This window comes from Bos grunniens, chromosome 1 (assembly GCF_055505025.1).
Source record: "Bos grunniens cultivar Pamir isolate PY7600 chromosome 1, Bosgru_T2T1.0, whole genome shotgun sequence".
Classification (NCBI taxonomy): domain Eukaryota; kingdom Metazoa; phylum Chordata; class Mammalia; order Artiodactyla; family Bovidae; genus Bos; species Bos grunniens.
In genome coordinates this window covers 131,374,566-131,396,985 of record NC_141165.1, presented here as the reverse complement: position 1 = coordinate 131,396,985, position 22,420 = coordinate 131,374,566, and the positions used below count along the sequence as shown (strand labels likewise).

Genomic DNA, 22,420 nt, shown 5'->3' with positions numbered 1-22,420 from the left:
CACATTTATTTCAGAAAGCAAAGAAGAACTAAAGAGCCTCTTAATAAAAGTGAAAGAGGAGAGTGAAAAATTTGACTTAAAACTCAATGTTCAGAAAACAAAGATCATGGCATCCAGTCCCATTACTTCATGACAAATAGATGGAGAAAGAATGGAAACAGTGACAGACTTTATTTTGGGAAGCTCCAAAATCACCACAGATGGTGACTCCAGCTATGAAACTAAAAGAAGCTTGCTCCTTGGAAGAAAAGCCATGACCAACATAGTCAGTATATTAAAAAGCAGAGACATTACTTTGCTGACAAGGGTCATTCTAGTCAAAGCTTTGGTTTTGTCCAGTAGTCATGTGTGGATGTGAGAGCTGGACTATAAAGCTGAGCATTGAAGAATTGACGCTTTTGAACTGCGGTGTGGAGGAGACTCTTGAGAGTCCCTTGGACTACAAGGAGATCCAACCAGTCCATCCTAAAGGAGATCAGTCCTGGGTGTTCATTGAAAGGACTGATGTTGAAGCTGAAACTCCAATACTTTGGCCACCTGATGCGAAGAGCTGACTCATTTGAAAAGACCCTGATGCTGGGAAAGATTAGGGGCAGGAGGAGAAGGGGACGACTGAGGATGAGATGGTTGGATTGCATCACCAACTAAATGGACAGGGGTTTGGGTAGACTCCAGGAGTTGGTGACAGACAGGGAGGCCTGGCATGCCTGAGAACTGAAGTGAAAGCAAGAGAAATAAATGCTTGATTTTTTTTGGCTTTTTTCAAAGAAAGAACCATAAGCCATCTCTTCCTACCCTTGCTAAGTCCTAGGTGACAATTAAAACTGGAGTAAAAATAATCAATAAATATCTATTTAAAGAAGGTGGTAAGTCACCACAAAGTTCAGCATTTCAGATCAGTTCAGTTCAGTTCATTCGCTCAATTGTGTCCAACTCTTTGCGACCCCATGAACCACAGCACACCAGGCCTCCCTGTCCATCACCAACTCCCAGAGTCCACACAAACAGCAGGATCCTCTATGACCCACCTCCCAGAATATTGGAAATAAAAGCAAAAATAAACAAATGGGACCTAATTAACCTTAAAAGCTTCTGCACATCAAAGGAAACTATTAGCAAGGTGAAAAGACAGCCTTCAGAATGCATGTTGAGTTTTAAGCCAACTTTTTCATACTCCTCTTTCACTTTCATAAAGAGGCTCTTTAGTTCCTCTTCACTTTCTGCCATAAGCATGGTGTCATCTGCATATCTGAGGTTATTGATATTTCTGCCGGCAATCTTGATTCCAGTTTGTGCTTCCTCCAGCCCAGCATTTCTCATGATGTACTCTGCATACCCTGGTAGCTCAGACAGTAAAGCATCTGCCTACAATGCGGGATACCTGGGTTCAATCCCTGGGTTGGGAAGATCCCCTGGAGAAGGAAATGGCAACCCACTCCAGTACTCTTGCCTGGAAAATCCCATGGACCGAGGAGCCTGGTAAGCTACAGTCCATGGGGTCGCAGAGAGTCAGACACGACTGAGCAACTTCACCTTCACTCTGCATATAGTTATATAAGCAGGGTGACAATATATAGCCTTGACATACTCCTTTTCCTATTTGGAACCAGTCTGTTGTTCCATGTCCAGTTCTAACTGTTGCTTTTTTCCTGCATACAGGTTTCTCAAGAGGCAGGTCAGGGGGTCTGGTATTCCCATCTCTTTCAGAATTTTCTACAGTTTATTGTTAGCCACACAGTCAAAGGCTTTGGCATAGTCAATAAGGCAGAAATGTATGTTTTTCTGGAACTCTCTAGTTTTTTTGATGATCCAGTGGATGTTGGCAATTTGATCTCTGGTTCCTTTGCCTTTTCTAAAACAAGCTTGAACACATGGAAGTTCACAGTTCACGTATTGCTGAAGCCTGGCTTGGAGAATTTTGAACATTACTTTACTAGCATGTGAGATGAGTGCTTCATTATAATAAACACTAATGTAGAAAATCACATGCCTGATGTCTTGATCACATACATATTACCTCTTTAGTCAATCTGGTCTGATACAAACATACATTTTGAAATACTGGTTTAGCTGTGATTCACTGGCTAATTGTTTGGAGGATAGAAATTTGATTTCAGATTAAAAACATAAAATCAGTGTCTGCCTTCTCGCTGATTTTGATCCTTGGGTATATACTTCAGTAGGAAGTTAAACAACACCAGGCAAGGGATGTTCTAGACATGTTGAAACCTAGAGGTCAAGATAACTTTATCCAACACTGAAGGTAAAAAATCTAAATAGAATTCACAAGAGAAGTTTGTGGCAGTAATCTCATGGATCTTGAAGGTGGTTTATTCTTTCTATATTCAACATTCAAAAGGAGACTTATCATATCCTGAAATAGAAGAAAAATCTTCAAATCCAACCTAAAAGTACATGAAGGAGAGTGAGAAAAGACGGAAGAGCAGGCAAAGAATAGAAGAAGTCACTGGGACAAGTACAGCAGATCCCCGTGTTATTATGTAGACCATGAAGAAAAATATGAAGAACCCAAGCATTACTTCATTTCAAAGTTCCTCTTACTCTGGCTTGAGTGGCTTCATTCTACATATTTTGGTAGTAAAGCAAACAAAAATATATATTTTTTCCTTTCATTTTGATGTCTGGAAATGAGCCTATTTGGCACTAAATTCCTACAGAAAACAGATGGGACCAGACAGGCTTTCTCAAGAAATTGGCTGATTTTGGCAGAGTGCAGGGTTTGCAATACCAGTTGCTTACAAGTTCATGTGTATAATGATTAACTGTTGGCTTTTTGTCGTTTCTTTTACTGTGGGAACTTTTGAGCCTTTGATCACCTTTCTATTTCACCCATTGTCCTTTAATTCCACAAATTATTCACACAAACTATATTTGGTTTTCCTTTCATCTCTTATTCATTGTTCCTTCTACCCACTAACTAATGATTGCTGAATTAGTAATTTAAAGAGACCCACCCACCCACCCAAAGTGTAATGTTTTCACAGGCTCTTTTCTCTCATTCAAGACCATAAAGATAAGACCAAAGTTTGCCATGAAACAGCTGTTCCTATCTTTTTTAGATCTACAGTGTTCAAAATCAGTATTAAAACTTTGTGGAACCTCTTATCACCATATGAAATGTTGAGACATCTATACAATTTAAAAAATTATAAAGACATTAAATATTGTGATTAGTAGCTATAAAGAATAGCAGATTCAAATTTTGGTTAAATAACTTGGAATATCATTGCTATTTATCTTAACAGGGATAATAGTAATTATTTGTTTGAAAAATTAATTCCAGGAGGAGACTCAGAAAAGTTGAACCATAAGCTTATCCGAACCATGAATTTTAAACTATATCATACAGTTTAAATACAAGACAATATGATGCATGCTGTGTTAGACATTCTAGGTATTATCACATTAATACTCCACAATCATATGGGGTAGATTTCATTATACTGTACCTTTATCTAACAGGAAACTAAAAATCAGAGGAGTCAGAAAGCAAACCCAAAGGAAGTGCTCACACTGTAGTCTAAGTATCAGAGTTACACAATCGTACATTTCCATCACATCACACAGCCTCCCTTGGCTAGATGGTACTTGAGCCAGAATTTTTATTTTTCCCTTTTAAAATTATTTTGTACTTTATGATACTGAATAGCTAGTTTTGTTACATCTTCTCTCTCCTTTTTTGATTCAAATGATTGCATGCACAATGGTCTAATACTTAAATACTGTTACAAAGCTATTTAAAAAAAAAAGATGTACCTTGCTCAACTGCCTCTATCCAAGTCCCCCTTTAGCTGTTTCTTTTCACATCTAGTCCATATTTTAAATAATATGTTTAAATATTTTTACCTTTCAAAATTTAGACATTGTTTTGCCTTATGAAAAAAAAGAGTTAAGCTCTTATGTTTACCATTCACTCAACATATACACTTCTTTTCCTCCACCCATTTTCTTTGTTTAGGAGAAACTTTTAAATTGATTTTATCTTATTGCAACAGTAATGATATTGTTCATAGATGAATCATTTGGTATACTGGAACAACATTTCCCTTCCTTGTACAATTTTTATATAGTTTTGCTGTAATTCAAAGTTATTAATTTTAACTGTTCACATCTGAACAGTCAGATATCATCTGTAAAGTCTGCTCTGCATTGTTACAGAGTTACATGAGATACATTATTAGTGCTCATTTCTCCCCTACCCTCTTTGCCCACATTGTTTTCTACATTTATTATTTTTTTCCCTTTTTATTTTATTAAAAAAAAAATTTTAGGGAAAGGTTAGGATAAATGAATTTTAAACCAGCTATGATTGATCACAAGTCCAATACACAGAATTTAGGATTCAGCAGAACAACATGTAATGTTGCTTTGTATGATTATTTGTTTTGCTTTTATAACATGGAACAGGGCATTTATTTTCTGTTTCTTTGGATCTGCATTTGTATTGAGCAAACCACATTTTACAGAGCAGTCACTTTATAGATTCCTATTGCTGGCAATCAATGGTAGCAGTCAACCAATTCATCATGTCATTTCTTGAACCTGAAATATTAAATGGGAGGGCTGGTAGTAGAAAGAGTTTTCTTTAATAAATTAAGTATAATATTTTTTAAAAGCTTGTATTTTAAAATTTGTGTTTTTTACATTTACATTTTATATATTTTAAAAATAAATTTTGGATTTTAAAATGCTTTATGACAAATTATATGGGAGAAGGGGTTTTCCAATTTTTTAACACCAAACAAGTAAGTTTATTTGATTTTTAGCCAATTTGCCATTGAACCATTTCAGCAGGATAAATTATTCTGCTCTTCAGTAATATTGTTGGCAATTATATTACAGGAGAACAGGAAGGATTACATATAAATTTCCTTTACAACTTCTCTTTTGAAGTAGCAGAGCCAGTCTTTATAAGAGTCAAGCATGGAAGAACTTGTTTTTGTATCAGTACATGAAACAGAAGTCTTCACCTGTTTATAAAACTTCATCCACTTGTTGAGAAGAAAATATTTTCTCTTCAAATATAAAGAAAGCTTAAATTAAAAGAGAAAGATATTAAGAGTGAGTTGTTTTATTATTTATTTATTTCTGCAGAAACACAGGTTCCCAGAACTTATTTTTATTTATTATGTCTCTTGTTAAAGGAATTTTAAAATGTGAAAATGGAAGAAAATTAAAATATCAATAAAAGATTGTGTTTTTTTAACTTTTAAACCTCTCAGGATTATTTTATAAACATTTTATTTTCCACAGTTTTAGACTCAGCATCCAGAAATATTTTAGCAGCAAATCTAGTAAACCACCTTCTTAGAGTCCATGAATCAGTAACTTTGGAAGATTGACACACCAAATGAAAGATGATTTCTTCCCTCTGTCTGGATTTCTTATCTCAGAGCTGTTTCTAGTATCAAGAAGGCTTGTTTTCAAATATTAAGAGAAGAGGGTGGGGGTGGAGAGATAAGGAGAGAGAGAGAATTGGAGTTATCTGTCATTTACATTTTCAACAATCAGACTAAAATTCAAAATGATTTACTTTTTTAAAAAAATTTCTTTATTTTTAATTGGAGAATAATTGTTTTACAATGTTGTGTTGGTTTCTGCCACATGTCAACATGCATCAGCCATAGGCATTCATATGTCCCCTCCCTCCTAAATCTGCCTCCCACCTCCCAACTCTCTAAGTTTTCACAGAACACTGGATTTGAGCTCCCTGCATCGTACAGCAAATTCTCACTGGCTATCTAATTTTACATATGGTAATGTATATGTTTATTCTCTCAATTCACTCCACCCTCTCCTTCCCCCACTGTGTTCACAAATCTCTCTTCTATGTCTGTGACTCCATTTCTGCCCTGCAAACAGGTTCATCACTACTATCTTTCTAGATTCCTTGTATGTTAATATATTTGTCTTTCTCTTTCTGACTTACTTCACTCTGCATAATAGGCTCTAGGTTCATCCACCTCATTAGAACTGCCTCAAATGAGTTCCTTTTCAAGGCTGAGTAATATTTTATTATATGCCTCTGTGTGTATGTGTGTGTATATATATATATATATATATATATATATATGAATGACATGTTCTTTAGCCATGCATCTGTCAATGGACATCTAGGTTGCTTCCATTTCCTAGCTATTGTAAATAGTGTTGCAACGAATGATTTACTTTCAAAAGTTAATGAAATAAAATTAACAAGTTTCAAAAGAAAAGCAGTCCTGCTAAATACATAAAATGTAGATTATTATGGTTATTAAAAGGAAGAGGATATTTAAATTCTAAGGGCCTAAATAAATATGGTCCACTGGAGAAGAGAATGGCAAACCACTTCAGTATTCTTGCCTTAGAACCCCGTGAACAGTATGAAAAGGCAAAAAGATATGACACTGAAAAATGAACTCCTTAGGTCAGTAGGTGTCCAATATGCTGCTGAAGAAGAGCACAGAAATAGTTCCAGAAGGAATGAAGAGGCTGAGCCAAAGCAGAAAAAAAGCACAGTTGTGGATGTGTCTAGTGATGAAAGTAAAGTCTGATACTGTAAAGAACAATACAGCATAGGAACCTGAAATGTTAGGTTCATGAATAAAGGTAAACTTGAAGTGCTCAAACAGGACATAGCAAGAGTGAATATTGACATTTTAGGAATCAGTGAATCAAAATGGATGGGAATGGATGATTTAATTCAGATGACCATTATATTTACTATTGTGGGCAAGAGTTCCTTAGAAGAAATGGAATAGCCCTCAAAGTCAACAAGAGAGTCTGAAATGCAGTACTTGGGTGCAATTTCAAAAAGACAAAATGATTTCTTCATTTTCAAGGCAAACCATTCAGTATCATAGTAATCCAAGTCTATGACCCAACCATTAATGCTGAAGAAGCAGAAGTTGAACAGTTTTATGAAGACTTATAAGACCTCCAAACTAACACCAAAAAAGATGTCTTTTCATCGTAGGGGATTGGAATGCAAAAGTAGGAAGTCAACAGACACCTGGAGTAACAGACAAGTTTGGTCTTGGAATACAAAATAACATAGGGCAAAGGTTAACAGAGTGCCAAGAGAATGCACTGGTAATAGCAAACACCCTCTTCCAACAACACAAGAGACAACTCTACACAAGAACATCACCAGAAGATCAATACCAAAAGTAGATTGATTGTATTCTTTACAGCTGATGATGGAGAAGCTCTATACAGTCAGTAAAAACAAGACCAGGGACTGATGTGGCTCAGATTCAGCTCAGTTCAGTTCAGTCACTCAGACGTGTCCGACTCTGCGACCCCATGAATTACAGCACACCAGGCCTCCCTGTCCATCACCAACTCCCAGAGTTCTCTCAAACTCATGTCCATCGAGTCGGTGATTCCATCCAGCTATCTCATCCTCTGTCATCCCCTTTTCCTCCTGCCCCCAATCCCTCCCAGCATCAGGGTCTTTTTCAATGAGTCAACTCTTCGCATGAGGTGGCCAAAGTACTGGAGTTTCAGCTTTAGCATCATTCCTTCCAAAGAAATCCCACGGCTGATCTCCTTCAGAATGGACTGGTTGCATCTCCTTGCAGTTCAAGGGACTCTCAAGAGTCTTCTCCAACACCACACTGCAAAAGTATTAATTCTTCAGCGCTCAGCCTTCTTCATAGTCCAACTCTCACATCCATACATGACCACAGGAAAAACCATAGCCTTGACTAGACAAACCTTTGTTCTCAAAGTAATGTCTCTGCTTTTTATATGATCTCCTTGTTGCAAAAGGAAACTTAAATTGAAGAACAAAGGGCAAACCACTAGGCTATTCAGATATGAACTAAATCAGACACAATGGAAGTGACAAACAGATTCAAGGAATTAGATCTCATAGACAGAGTGCCTGAAGAACTATGGATGGAGGTTCATAACATTGTATAAGACATGGCGATCAAAACCATCCCCAAGAAAAAGAAATGCAAAAAAGGCAAAATGTCTATCTGAGGAGGCCTTGGGAACTGCTGAGGAAAGAAGAAAAGGGAAAGGCAAAGGAGAAAAGGAGAGATATACCCATCTGAAAGCACAATTTCCAAAGAATAGCAAGAAGAGATAAGAAAGCCTTCCTAAGTGAACAATGCACAGAAATAGAGGAAAACAATAGAATGGGAAAGACTAGCAATTTCTTCATGAAAGTTAGAGATATCAAGGGAATATTTCATGCAAAGGTTGGCACAATAAAGGACAGAAAGTGTATCAACTTAACAGAAGCAGAAAATATTAAGAAGAGGTGGCAAGAATACACGGAAGAACTATACGAGGAAGATCTTAATGACCCAGATAACCACGATGGTGTGGTCACTCATCTAGAGCCAGATATCTTCGAATACAAAATCAAATGGGCCTTAGGAGTCATCACTACAAACAAAGTTCATGGAGGTGATAGGACTCCAGCTGAGCTATTTCAAATCTTAAGACATGATGTTGTTAAAGTGCTGCATTCAATATGCCATCAAATTTGGAAAACTCAGCAGTGGCCACAAGACTGGAAAATGTCAGTGTTCATTTCAGTCTCCAAAAAGACAATGTGAAAGTATGTTCAAACTATGAGACAATTGAGCTTATTTCACATGAAAGCAACATAATACTCAAAATCTTTCATGTTAGGCTTCAATAGTACATGAACCAACAACTTAAAGATGTACAAGTTGGATTTAGCCAAATCAGAGGAACCAAAGATCAAATTGCCAACATTTGTTGACCATAGAAAAAGCAAGAAAATTCCAGAAAAAAATCTGCTCCATTGACTGTGCTAAAGCTTTTGACTGTGTGGATCACAACAAACTGTGGGAAATTGTTTAAGAGATGGAAATAGAAGACCACCTTACCTGCTTCCAGAGAAACCTGTATGCAAGTCAAGAAGCAACAGTTGGAACTGGACATGGAACAACAGACTGGTTCAAAATTGGGAAAGGAGTACATCAAGGCTGTATATTGTCACCCTGACAGTTTAACTTATTCACAGAGTACATGATATAAAATGGAGGCTGGAAGAATCAGAAGCTGGAATCAAAATTCTCAGGAGAAATATCAATAACCTCAGATATTCAAATGACACCACCCTTATGGCAGAAAGTGAAGAGAAACTAAAGAACCTCTTGATGAAGATGAAAGAGGAGAGGGAAACAGCTGGCTTAAAACTCAACATTCAGAAAAATAACTATCATAGCATCTGATCCCATCACTTCATGGCAAATAGATGGGGAGACCATGGAAACAGTGACAGATTTTATTTTCTTGGGCTCCAAAATCATTGCAGATGGTGACTACAGCAATGAAATTAAAAGATACTTGCTCCTTTGAAGAAAATCCATGACAAACCTAGATAGCATATTAAAAAGCAGAGACATTACTTTGTCAACAAAGGTCCATCTAGTCAAAGCTATGGTTTTTCCAGTAGTCATGTATGAATATGAGAGTTGGACCATAAAGAAGGCTGAAATCTTGAAAACTTTAAACTTGGCCCACAAATTCACAAGAAGATCAAACCAACCTATCATAAAAGAAATCAATCCTGAATATACATTAGAAGGACTGATGCTGAAGCTGAAGCTCCAATATTTTGGCTACCTGATGTGAAGAGCCAACTCAATGGAAAAGATCCTGATACTGGGAAAGACTGAAGGCAGGAGGAGAAGAGGATGACAGAGGACGAGATTGTTGAATGGTATCACCAATTCAATGGACGTGAGTTTGAGCAAGCTCTGGCAGATGGTAAAGGACAGGGAAGCCTGGCAGGCTGCAGTCCAGGGGTCACAAAGTGTCGGACGTGACTCAACAACAAAGGGCCTATATACAGTAGCTGTAGAGTAGTATAGAGTAGTATTTGAGAGTGTGAGCCTTTTAGACAGATGGTCTTGCTTAAAATCCTACTTCTGTGACATCCTAGGCCTGTGACCTAGAATAACTTCCTGCCCATCTCTAAATATCTTCCTGCATTTATGAACTATGCAGATGGTACCCAGTTTATAGGATCATTGGGTGAATTAAATAGGAATATGTGTAAAGAGCATTCTGTCCCAAACTTATTAAAAGAGAAATATTAACTATAACTGTTAACAATTTGACTCATGAACTCACCAAATACTTTTTAAAATGCTTACTACATTTCAATGTACCTCAATATACACTGTGAAATAAAGTTCAAAATTTTATGGAAAAACCAGAAAAATTTAAACATAAAAGATTCTTCTTTTCCTTACTTGTGTATTGTATATTGCATTTTGCACTGACCACACTTTTGTATCAGCAGAAATACCTGCTCAACCATAAAGAGCAACGTTCTCCTAGAAACAAGACAATGCCTTAAAAAATAACATTTCTTCTTGATCTTGGAAGGGGTAACATAACTTACCACAAAGATGCTCAGATCTGGATTATGTAAACTGTCAATAAAATGCCATTTGATTATAGCCATCTTTCTCAAATAAATTATATCACTGTGCCTTGACTTTGAAGAGGTACACCAGTTCTCAGAAATTTCTTAGACACTCTTACCAGTTTATAATCCTCAAATCCATGAATAAAAGTTTGCATTTCTTTCTTATATTGACTAATTAATTTTCTATCAACATTACTGTTGTAGGTATTGTAGACTTTGTGGTAATTAATTATATGAGGGGAACATAAGATTGAAGTAAGAGGAGAACAAGATGGCAGAGGAGTAGGTGGACAGGGAGTACATGGAAGCATCAGAAATACACCTTCAGACACAGAAGTGCATGCAGAACACCAACTGAGAGCTGACAGGAGTACCTGACCAGTAGAAAAATATATATAGACCCACGCAAAACTCGAGATCAAGCCCTGAGCCTTTGGAGTGGGAGCACTGACTCTAAGACCCTAGACTAACAGAGAACTAACCCTAGGGAGTTCCAAATAGTGAGAACCCACACAAAGGAAACCACTTGAATACAAGACAAGGCATAACCCAACCACCAATAGCACCCTGTGCAGAATGCCTCATCTAAATAACAAACAAAACAAAAATACAAACCCAATCATCAGCAGACAGAATCACCACCTCACTCAGCCTTGCCCATCAGAGGAAAAACAAACAAACAAACAAAAACTCAGCACAAATCTCACCCTATACAAGCTTACACAAATCACTGGACCAACCTCAGGAGGGCAGAAACCAAAAGGAAGAAAGAATTCAACCTTGAATCCTGGGAAAAGGAGACCTCATACACAATATATCTCAAAAATATACAAGCAACTCTTACAGCTCAACTCCAGAAAAATAAATGACCCAATCAAAAAATGGGCCAAAGAACTAAATAGACATTTCTACAAAGAATACATACAGATAACTAACAAACACATGAAAAGATGCTCAACATCACTCATTATCAGAGAAATGCAAATCAAAACCACTATGAGGTACCATTTCACGCCAGTCAGAATGGCTACGATCCAAAAGTCTACAAGCAATAAATGCTGGAGAGGGTGTGGAGAAAAGGGAAGCCTCTTACACTGTTGGTGGGAATGCAAACTAGTACAGCCACTATGGAGAACAGTGTGGAGACTCCTTAAAAAACTGGAAATAGAACTGCCTTATGATCCAGCAATCCCACTGCTGGGCATACACACTGAGGAAACCAGAAGGGAAAGAGACACGTGTACCCCAATGTTCATCGCAGCACTGTTTATAATAGCCAGGACATGGAAGCAACCTAGATGCCCATCAGCAGATGAATGGATAAGAAAGCTGTGGTACATATATACAATGGAGTATTACTCAGCCATTAAAAAGAATACATTTGAATCAGTTCTAATGAGGTGGATGAAACTGGAGCCTATTATACAGAGTGAAGTAAGCCAGAAAGAAAAACACCAATACAGTATACTAACTCATATATATGGAATTTAGAAAGATGGTAACAATAACCCTGTATACAAGACAACAAAAGAGACGCTGATGTATAGATCAGTCTTATGGACTCTGTGGGAGAGGGAGAGGGTGGGGAGATTTGGGAGAATGGCATTGAAACATGTATAATACCATGTATGAAACGAGTCGCCAGTCCAGGTTCGATGCACGATACTGGATGCTTGGGGCTGGTGCACTGGGACGACCCAGAGGGAGGGTATGGGGAGGGAGGAGGGAGGAGGGTTCAGGATGGGGAACACAGGTATACCTGTGGTGGATTCATTTTGATATTTGGCAAAACTAATACAAAATTGTAAAGTTTAAAAATAAAATAAAATTTAAAAAAAAGGGAAATTGATACTAAGAATTTACATAGGAAGTTGTGTATTTTAATAAAAGCAAAGATGGAAAGAAAAAAAATAAAAGAATAATAATAATGAAAAGGCAGAGAAATACTACACAAATGAAGGAACAAACTAGAAACACAGAAGTCCAAATAAATGTAGAAGAAATAGGCGAATTACCAGAAAAAGAATTCAGAATAATGATAGTAAAGATGATCAAAAACCTTGAAAACAAAATGGAGAAAATGCAAGAATCAATTAACAAAGACCTAGAAGAATTAAAGAATAAACATGCAGAGACAAACAACACAATTAATGAAATTAAAAATACTCTAGAAGCAATCAGTAGCAGAATATCTGAAGCAGAAGAACGCATCAGTGAGCTGGAAGATAAAATGGTGGAAATAGCTTCTGAAGAGCAGAATAAAGTAAAAAGAATGAAAAGAACTGAGGACAGTCTCAGAGACCTCTGGGACAATATAAAATGCACTGACATTCAATAGGGGTCCCAGAAGAAGAGAAAAAGAAAGGGTATGAGAAAATTTTTGAAGAGATTATAGTTGAAAATTTCCCCAACATAGAAAAGGATATAGTCAATCAAGTCCAAGAAGCACAAAGAGTCCCTTACAAGATAAACCCAAAGAGAAACACATCAAGACACGTACTAATGAAATTAATAAAGACTAAACACAAAGAGAGTTCTAGAAAAACATTTATTTCTGCTTTATTGACTATGCCAAAGCCTTTGACTGTGTGGCTAACAATAAACTGTAGAAAATTCTGAAAGAGATGGGAATACCAGACCACCTGACCTGCCTCTTAAGAAACCTATATGCAGGTCAGGAAGCAGCAGTTAGAACTGGACATGGAACAACAGACTGGTTCCAAATAGGGAAACAAGAACGTCAAGACTGCATATTGTCACCCTGCTTATTTAACTTATATGCAGAATACATCATGAGAAACGCTGGGCTGGAAGAAGCACAAGCTGGAATCAAGATTTCCGGGAGAAATATCAATAACCTCAGATATGCAGATGACACCACCCTTATGGCAGAAAGTGAAGAAGAACTAAAGAGCGTCTTGATGAACGTGAAAGAGGAGAGTGAAAAAGTTGGCTTAAAGCTCAACATTCAGAAAACGAAGATCATGGCATCTGGTCCCAACACTTCATGGGAAATAGATGGGGAAACAGTAGAAACAGTGTCAGACTTTATTTTGGGGGGCTACAAAATCACTGCAGATGGTGATTGCAGCCATGAAATTGAAAAATGCTTACTCCTTGGAAGGAAATTTATGACCAATCTAGATAGAATATTAAAAAGCAGAGACTACTTCGCCAACAAAGGTCCGTCTAGTCAAGGCTATGGTTTTTCCAGTGGTCATGTATGGATGTGAGAGTTGGACTGTGAAGAAAGCTGAGCACCAAAGAATTGATGCTTTTGAACTGTGATGTTGGAGAAGACTCTTGAGAGTCCCTTGGACTGCAAGGAGATCCAACCAGTCCATCCTAAAGGAGATCAGTCCTGAGTGTTCATTTGAAGGATTGATGCTGAAGCTGAAACTCCAAAACTTTGGCCACCTGATGCAAAGAGCTGACTCATTTGAAAAGACCCTGATGCTGGGCAAGATTGAAGGCAGATGAAGGGGATGACAGAGGATGAGATGGTTGGATGGTGTCATCAATTCAATGGACATGAGTTTGGTAAACTCTGGGAATTGGTGATGGACAGGGAGCCTAGTGTGCTGTGGTCCATTGGGTCGCAGTCAGACACGACTGAGTGCCTGAACTTACTGATTGACTGACCTCAACATAGTAAAGGCCATTTATGATAAGCCTACAGCAAACATTATTCTCAATGGTGAATAACTGAAAGCATTCCCCCTAGGATCAGGAAGAAGACAAAGGTGTCCAATTTCACCACTATTATTCAACATAGTTCTGGAAGTCCTAGTTATAGCAATCAGAGAAGAAAAGGCAATAAAAGGAATCCATATTGGAAAAGAAGAAGTAAAGCTCTCACTGTTTGCAGATGACATGATACTGTACCTAGAAAACCCTAAAGATAGTATCCAAAAATTAACAGGTCTAATCAGTGAATTTAGCAAAGCTGCAGGATACAAAATCAATACACAGAAATCACTTGCATTTCTATATACTAACAATGAAAAACCAGAAAGAGAAATTAAGGAATCAATCCCATTCACCATTGCAACAAAAATAATTAAATATCTAGGAATAAACTTCCCTAAGGATACAAAAGAAATGTACTCAGAAAATTATAAGATACTGATGAAAGAAATCAAAGATGACATGAACAGATGGAGATATATTCCATGTTCCTGGAAGGAAGAATCAATATTGTGAAAACAACTATATACCAAATGCAATCTACAGATTCAATGTGATCCCTATCAAATTACCAATGGCATTTTTTACAGAACTAGACAAAAATTTCACAATTCATATGGATACACAGAAGATCCTGAATAGCCAAAGCAGTCTTGAGAAAGAAGAATGGAGCTGAAGGAATCAATCTTCCTGACTTCAGATTACACTACAAAGCTACAGTCAGCAAGACAGTATTATGTTACTGGCACAAAAACAGAAATATAGACCAATGGAACAAGATGGAAAGCCCATAAATAAACCCATGCACCTATGGGTACCTTATTTTTGACAAAGGAGGCAAAAATATACAATGGGGCAAAGTCAGCCTCTTCAATAAGTGGTGCTGGGAAAACTAGATTTGTAAAAGAATGAAATTAGAACACTTTCTAACACCATACACAAATATAAACTCAAAATGGATTAAAGACCTTAGAGGAAAACATAGGCAGAACACTCAATGACATAAATCAAAACAAGATCCTCTATGACCTACCTCCTAAAGTAATGGAAATAAAAACAAAAGTAAACAAGTGGGACCTGATTAAACTTAAAAGCTTTTGCACAGCAAAGGAAACTATAAGCAAGGTGAAAAGACAACCCTCAGAATGGGAGAAAATAATAGCAAATGAAACAACTGACAAAGGATTAGTTTCCAAAACATACAAGCAGCTCATACAATTCAATGCCAGAAAAATAATCAACCCAATCAAAAAGCGGGACAAAGACCTAAACAGACATTTCTCCAAATAAGACATACAGATGGCTAAGAACACATGAAAAGATGCTCAACATCATTCACATTAGAGAAATGCAAATTAAAACCACAATGAGATATCACCTCACACTGGTCATAATGGCTATCATCAAAAGTCTACAAACAATACATGCTGGAGAGTGTGTAAAGAAAAGGGAACACTTTTGCACTATTGGTGGGAAAGTAAATTGATACAGCCACTATGGAAGATGGTATGGAGATTCCTTAAAAACTAGGAATAAAACCACCATATGACCCAGGAATCCCACTCCTAGGCATATACCCTGAAGAAACCAAAATTGAAAAATACACATGTATCCCATTATTCACTGAAGCACTTTTTACAATAGCTAGAACATGGAAGCAACCTAGATGTCCATCAACAGATGAATGGATAAGGAAGTTGTGGTACATATACACAATGGAATATTACTCAGCCATTAAAAGGAACACATTTGAGTCAGTTCTGATGAGGTGGATGAACCTAGAACCTAGTATGCAGAGTGAAGTGAGTCAGAAAGAGAAAGATAAATATCATATTCTAAAACACATATACAGAATCTAGAAAAATGGTAGTGAAGAATTTGTTTACAGAACCGCAGTGGAGAAACAGACATATGGACTTATGGACATAGGGAGAGGGGAGAAGAGGGTAAGATATATGGAAAAAGCAACATGGAAACTTACATTACGTACGTAAAATAGATAGCCAGTGGCAATTTTCTGTATGGCTCAGGAACCTCAAACAGGGGCTCTGTGTCAAACTAGAGGGGTGGGATGGGGAGGGAGGTGGGAAAGAGGTTCAAAAGGGAGGATATATATGTATACTTATGACTGATTCATGTTAAGGTTTGACAGAAATCAGCAAAATTCTGTAAAGCAATTATCCCTCAATAAAAAAATAATTAAAAAGAAAAAAACATTGAGGTGGTTTAAATGGCTTATGCAAGCAAACCAAAATCTAAGTCTAGAAATATGTTAAAGTTAAGAAATCAACACTTAAAACAATAAATCACAAACAGACCAATGAATGAATGAATGGTCGTTCAGGTGTATCCCGACTCTTTGCGACCCCATGGACTGCAGCCTCACAGGCTTCTCCATCCATGGGATTTTCCAGGCAAGAGTATTGGAGTGGGTTGCCATTTCCTTCTCCAGGGGATCTTCCCAACCCAGGGATCAAACCCAGGTCTCCCACATTGCAGGCAGAATTTTTACCCTCTGAGCCACCAAGGAAGCTAAACAGACCAATATGTCTTTCCAAAAAGGCAACTGTTTAAGTTATAGCCAAGCAATTTCTTTACTTGCTTATGCATTTTCTCTGTAAAATTCTCACCCTTGACTCGTGTTGATGCAATGCTCCTAACCATTTCCAATTTTCAACAGTATGTGAACTGAGAATTTCCTGATGTAAAAGCTGGGCTTAGAAAAGGCAACAGAACCAGAGATCAAATTTCCAACATCCACTGAATCATAGAAAAAGCAAGAGAAGTCCAGAAAAACATCTACTTCAGTTTCATTGACTATGCTAAAGCGTTTGACTGTGTAGATCACAACAAACAGTGGAAAATTCTTTGAGGTGGAAATGCCAGACCGCCTTACCTGCCAACTGAGAAATATGTATGCAGGTCAAGAAGCAACAGTTAGAACTGGACATGGAACAACCGACCAGTACCAAATTGGGAAAGGAGTATGTCAAGAGTGTATATTGTTACTCTACTTATTAAACTTATATGCAGAGAACATCATGTGAAATGCTGGGTTGGATGAATCACAAACAGGAATAAAGACTGTGGGGAGAAATATGAACTAAAGATCCGAACGGCAGAAAACTAAGAGGAACTAAAAAGCCTCTTGATGAAAGTGAAAGAAGGGAGTGAAAAAGCTGGCTTAAAACTCAGCATTCACAAAACTAAGATCATGGCATCTGGCCCCACCACTTCATGCAAATAGATGGGAAAATAATGGAAACAGTGACAGATTTTATTTTCTTGGGCTCCAAAATCACTGCAGACGGTGACTGCAGCCATGAAATTAAAAGACACTTGCTCCTTTGAAGAAAAGCTATGGCAAAACTAAATAACGTTTTAAAAAGCAGAGACATAAATTTTCCCACAAAGGTGCATATAGTCAAAGCTATGGTTTTTCCAGTAGTCGTGTACACATATGAGAGCTGGACCTTAAAGAAGATTCAGTGCCAAAGAATTGTTATTTTCAAACTGTGGTGCTGAGAAGACTCTTGAGAGTCCTTTGGACAACAAGGAGATCAAATCAGTCAATCCTAAAGGAAATAACCCTTAATATTCATTGGAAGGACTGGTGTTGAAGCTGAAGCTCCAATATTTTAGCCATCTGATGTGAAGTGCCAAATCATTGGAAAAGACCCTGATGCTGTGAAAGATTGAAGGCAGGAGGATAAGAAGATGACAGAGGATGAGATGGTTGGATGGCATCATCAATTCAACAGACATGAGTTTGAGCAACCTCTGGGAAATAGTGATGGATAGGGAAGCATGCTACAGCCTTGGGGTTGCAAAAATTCAGACATGACTGAGCATCCAAACAAGAACTTCCAGTTTGGTTCTGTCTGATGCAAATCAATTTTTGCTCATATAAACTCTTAACAAATGTTAATATGCTTCAGTTTTTTTTTATGCTTTTTAAATTTATTTATTTATAATTGGAGGATAATTGTTTTACAATGCTGTATCGTTTTATGCTATATATCAACATGAATCAGTTATATGTATACATATGTATTGAATAAATCAAAATCTACTACACAAAAACAAAATATATTTATATATAAATGTAGTGTGAAAATGATGTAGAAAAAATAAATCAGGTTAAAAACAAGTTGTTGTTGTTTTCTCATAGATTATCCCTTGAGATAGCCTCTACTGAGTACAGCTGGTGACTCAGTTATTGAAATATACTTACTGAGAGTGCTCGATAGTTTTGTTCTAAGTACAGTGAACAAAATCTATACAAATTTCTGCTCTCAAGGAGTTTTGCTCTACTTAACAGTGTAAATCAAACATTATCCCCACCCACAGCTTAGAAACACTTTACCTTCCACCGAGCTTGCTGCCTAGATTAACATGACCAGTTACCATTCTATTATCTTCATTAGATGGTTCAAACTTGGGAAAGGAGTATAACAAGGCTGTATTTTGCCACCCTGCCTATTTAACTTAAATGCAGATTACATCATGAAAAATACCGGGGTGGATGAATCACAAGTAGGAATCAAGACTGCTTGGAAAAATATCAACAACTTCATATATGCAGATGTTACCACTCTAATGGCAGAATATGAAGAGGAACTAGAGAGCCTCTTGAAGAGATGAAAGAGTAGAGTGAAAAAGCTGACTTAAAATTCAACATTCAAAAATCTAAGACCATGGCATCCAGTCCCAACCTTTCATAGCAGATAGAAGAGGAAAAAGTGGAAGCAGTGACAGATTTTATTTCCCTGGGCTCCAAAATCACTGTGGACGGTTACTACAGCCATGGAATTAAAAGAAGCTTGCTCCTGGGAAAGAAAGTTATGTATGACAAACCTAGACAACATATTAAAAAGCAGAGACATCACTTTGCTGACAAATGTCTGTATAGTCAAAGCTATGATTTTTGCAGTAGTCATGTATGGACTAGTCATGACATGCAGTAGTCATGAGAATTGGACCATAAAGAAGGATGAACACCAAAGAATTGATGCTTTTGAATTCTGGTGCTTGAGAATTCCATCTCCTTGAGAGTCCCTTGGACAGCAAGGAGAGTAAACCAGTCAATCCAAAAGGAAATCAACCCTGGATATTCATTAGAAGGACTGATTCTGAAGCTGAAGCTCCAATACTTTGGCCACCTGATGCAAATAGCTGACTCGTTGGAAAAGCCCCTGTTGCTGGGAAAGATTGAGGGCAGAAGGAGAAGGGGGCAGCTGAGGATAAGATGGTTAGATAGAATCACTGACAGAATGGACATGAATTTGGTCAATCTCCAGGAGAGAGTGAAGGACAGAGGACATGAGCGTGCTGACTTTCATGGGGTGGCAAAGAGTCGGACACAACTTGGCAACTGAACAACAAAAAACTATCTCCAGAGATTCTCAACCAGGCAGACAGCTTTATTATTCATTATATTATTATTATTCAATATTTATTATATTATTTATAGGAGCTTTCCAAAAGACCATCAACCCTTCAATAGGAATAATCAGCAGTTTGCATCCTAAAACTCTATATCCCATTGCCTCAAAAGTGGTGCCCTTTCTTGCATCACTCCTGTTCCCTTTTAGAGTGGAGTGTCAAAGAAAAGGAGGACTTGAAACCAAGCAGGACCCTAAGGGGTCCTCCTGGGCACAAAGCCCCTCCATGTCCCCTGTTGCTTGTAGAAAACAAAAGTTTTAGTCTCCTAGGCCTCTCCTGAGTTCCAAAAAGTAGGCACAAGCAATTATTAATTAAGGAAGTAAGGGAATGTAGAAACAAAGGAAAAGCAATTTAGCAAGAAAAGTAATAATAATACCTCTGAGACAAAGCAGAATCCTAGTTCCTCCTCCAGGACTATACAAAGGAGATAGGGTAGGGGACGAGGACTCTCATTCATCCAGAGAAAGAGAACCAAACATGGCCTCTTGACACTGAATATGAGAACACACCATGTTTTGGGTGGGTTCTAGAGAGTAAGCAGTGATATGGGCTTCTGGCATGGAACCCGGGCCTCAATAACTCTTCTGCCAAGGTCTAGAAATGCAGCAACCTTATCAAGATGTTCCAGTTTAAAAATTAGAAAATAAGGTCAGAACAGCAGAAGACCTGAATGGAAGCCCACCTGCTAATACCAGGGACTGCCAGCCTTGGCCACTGCTACTGGCCCTCTGTAGCTACCCTCCTCTTTCTCCTCTTCCTGAAGATCTGTGTATGGGGTCCTTAACATGCCATTTGGACACACAACCTCTATGTCACTCAAACTGCAGATCCTGTCACTCTCATCCTTCCTAGCCACTCAGTAGCTAATCCCATATGATCTCATTTACAAGTGGGATCTAAAGGAAGCAAACAAAAACTAGCTCATAGATGCAGAGAAGAGCTCTGGGGTGGGGTGGGGTCAGGGGGATGAGTGGGTTGAGGGGATAAAATCAATGAAAGTGATCTAAAGGAATAACCTTCAAGTGATAAACTAAATGTCAAGGTGATGTGATGTGCAACATGGTAACTATAGTTAATATTGTATCACATATGTGAAAGCTGCTAAGAGAGTAAATCTTAAAGGTCCTCATCAAAAGAAAACATTTTTTATAACTATGTTGATGGATGTTAATTAGAATTATTATGTTGATCATTTCCAAAGACATACAAATCTCAAACCATTATGCTGTACACCTGTGACTAATATAATGTTGTATGTCAATTACATCACAATTTTTTAATTGACCAATATTCTTGACACTGAACATGAGAGGGTCCCAAGTTTTAGGTAAATTCATGCAGAGGTGGTAACATCTGATAGTTCATAAACAACTATGCAAGACTAGTTATAATACTGACACCATATGTTCAAATGATACCAGACATAAGGACACTTGTTGGGGCCCAACTTGAAAGCATCAGTAACAAAATTCTGACACCCCAGATGGGATGGACCATGACCTTTATGCCTGTACCAATCCACTAGGACCCACCTTCAGGGGGAGGATAGCAGAGGTTTGGGGAGGTTTGTGTGAGTATGACTGACCTTGGTCTTTGAGTTAGTTGACTCTAAAGGATGAAATGGCAGCAGCCTTTAGCCAACTTTAGGGCAACTCTTTCCAGCTTGATACCCAGGAGTGGTGCATACACAAAGAAGCACCCAGAGTGGTCTGAACTGCCCCCGCTTTGAGGGGATCACACTGTGGCAAAGTTGGGGATGGCAGACTGAAACTTGACTGAAACTCACATGTGCCTACCTCCGACTAGCCTTCTTGCAGGACCAGACACCTGGGGACAGAGGGGACCTGTGGACAAGAGGGAGCCATCGCAGCCTTGCTTGTGGTGTCACCAGTAGTCTCATCCTCTTGACCTGATACAGGCAATAGGAGCCACACCAGGGCTCTCTCCTGTCCTCACCAAGCTCCAGGGATTGGTAGTACTGTTCTCCATCCTCACGTTCAGTTTGGTAGGGAAAAGTGGTCAGCCCTCTGAAACAAGAGGCAACACACTGGGAAATAGCCCAGGTAATGAAGACCCCCTGACAAAACAGAAGGACAGCATTCAGAGTTCAGGAAAAGGCACTGGGGACACCCAGTGTGAAAGGGTCCCAAAGTAGGTCAGTGCTAATTTCTCTGAAGTAAAGTGGGGAGCCCTGTGAGCCCCTCACAAGACCAGAAACCTTATGATCATTCCTTTCCCCCTCTGCTTGTGAAGCAACCCTCGGGTGATTCTTTATCAACCTTACCTGAGGTTCCACAGGCTCTCCTCCAGGTATCAGCACAGAATACCAGCTGCCCTGGAGATCTGCAGAGTACACCATGGGGATCCTTAGTGCTTTTAGCCCTCACGTGGTGGGAAGTGAAAAGAGAAAACACTGCCGCAGGCCATCACTCTACTTAATGAACCCAGTAAGTGCGGAACTAACTCGGCTCAGCTGTTCTGGCCCAGAGGCGTCTCATCTAACCTCTGGTGGGGTGTTCTGACCGAGGAGGGACTATCTCAAGCACACGCTGTTATGAATCCAGTAACCGAATAACCCCCATCTGTATCAGAGTCTACACTGTTTGGATGCCGTCTATTTTGGTCTTTTGAGGAATCCATTAATCATTTTGTGCTGGTTCCACATTTCACGAATGGGAAATCTTACTTGGGTCAAATCTTGTGGCATTCACATGCCAACAAATCACTTCACCCACCCCCTCAGTAGTTGGAATCAAATCCTATGCCCTGAAAACAGAATATTTAAGGTACAGGAAACAAACACCCACCATACTGAAGAACAGCCCATTTGGGTGCCTCCTGCAGAACTGGAAATTTATCAGGTAT

At 38.3% G+C, this 22,420-nt stretch overlaps 1 long non-coding RNA gene across 2 annotated transcripts; it reads right to left on the bottom strand.

The window, feature by feature from the left end:
• Positions 1-4,729: 4,729 nt before the first annotated feature.
• On the bottom strand, positions 4,730-21,957 carry LOC147380213 (uncharacterized). Of its 2 annotated transcripts, none has more exons than XR_015167351.1 (3): positions 21,840-21,957; positions 21,352-21,582; positions 4,730-5,054 (listed from the first exon to the last, which is right to left on the bottom strand). It is a non-coding gene; the product is annotated as an uncharacterized LOC147380213 (long non-coding RNA). The 2 variants fall into 2 exon arrangements; XR_015167353.1 differs by lacking the exon at positions 4,730-5,054 and adding an exon at positions 5,082-5,437.
• Between the last annotated feature and the right edge of the window lie 463 nt (positions 21,958-22,420).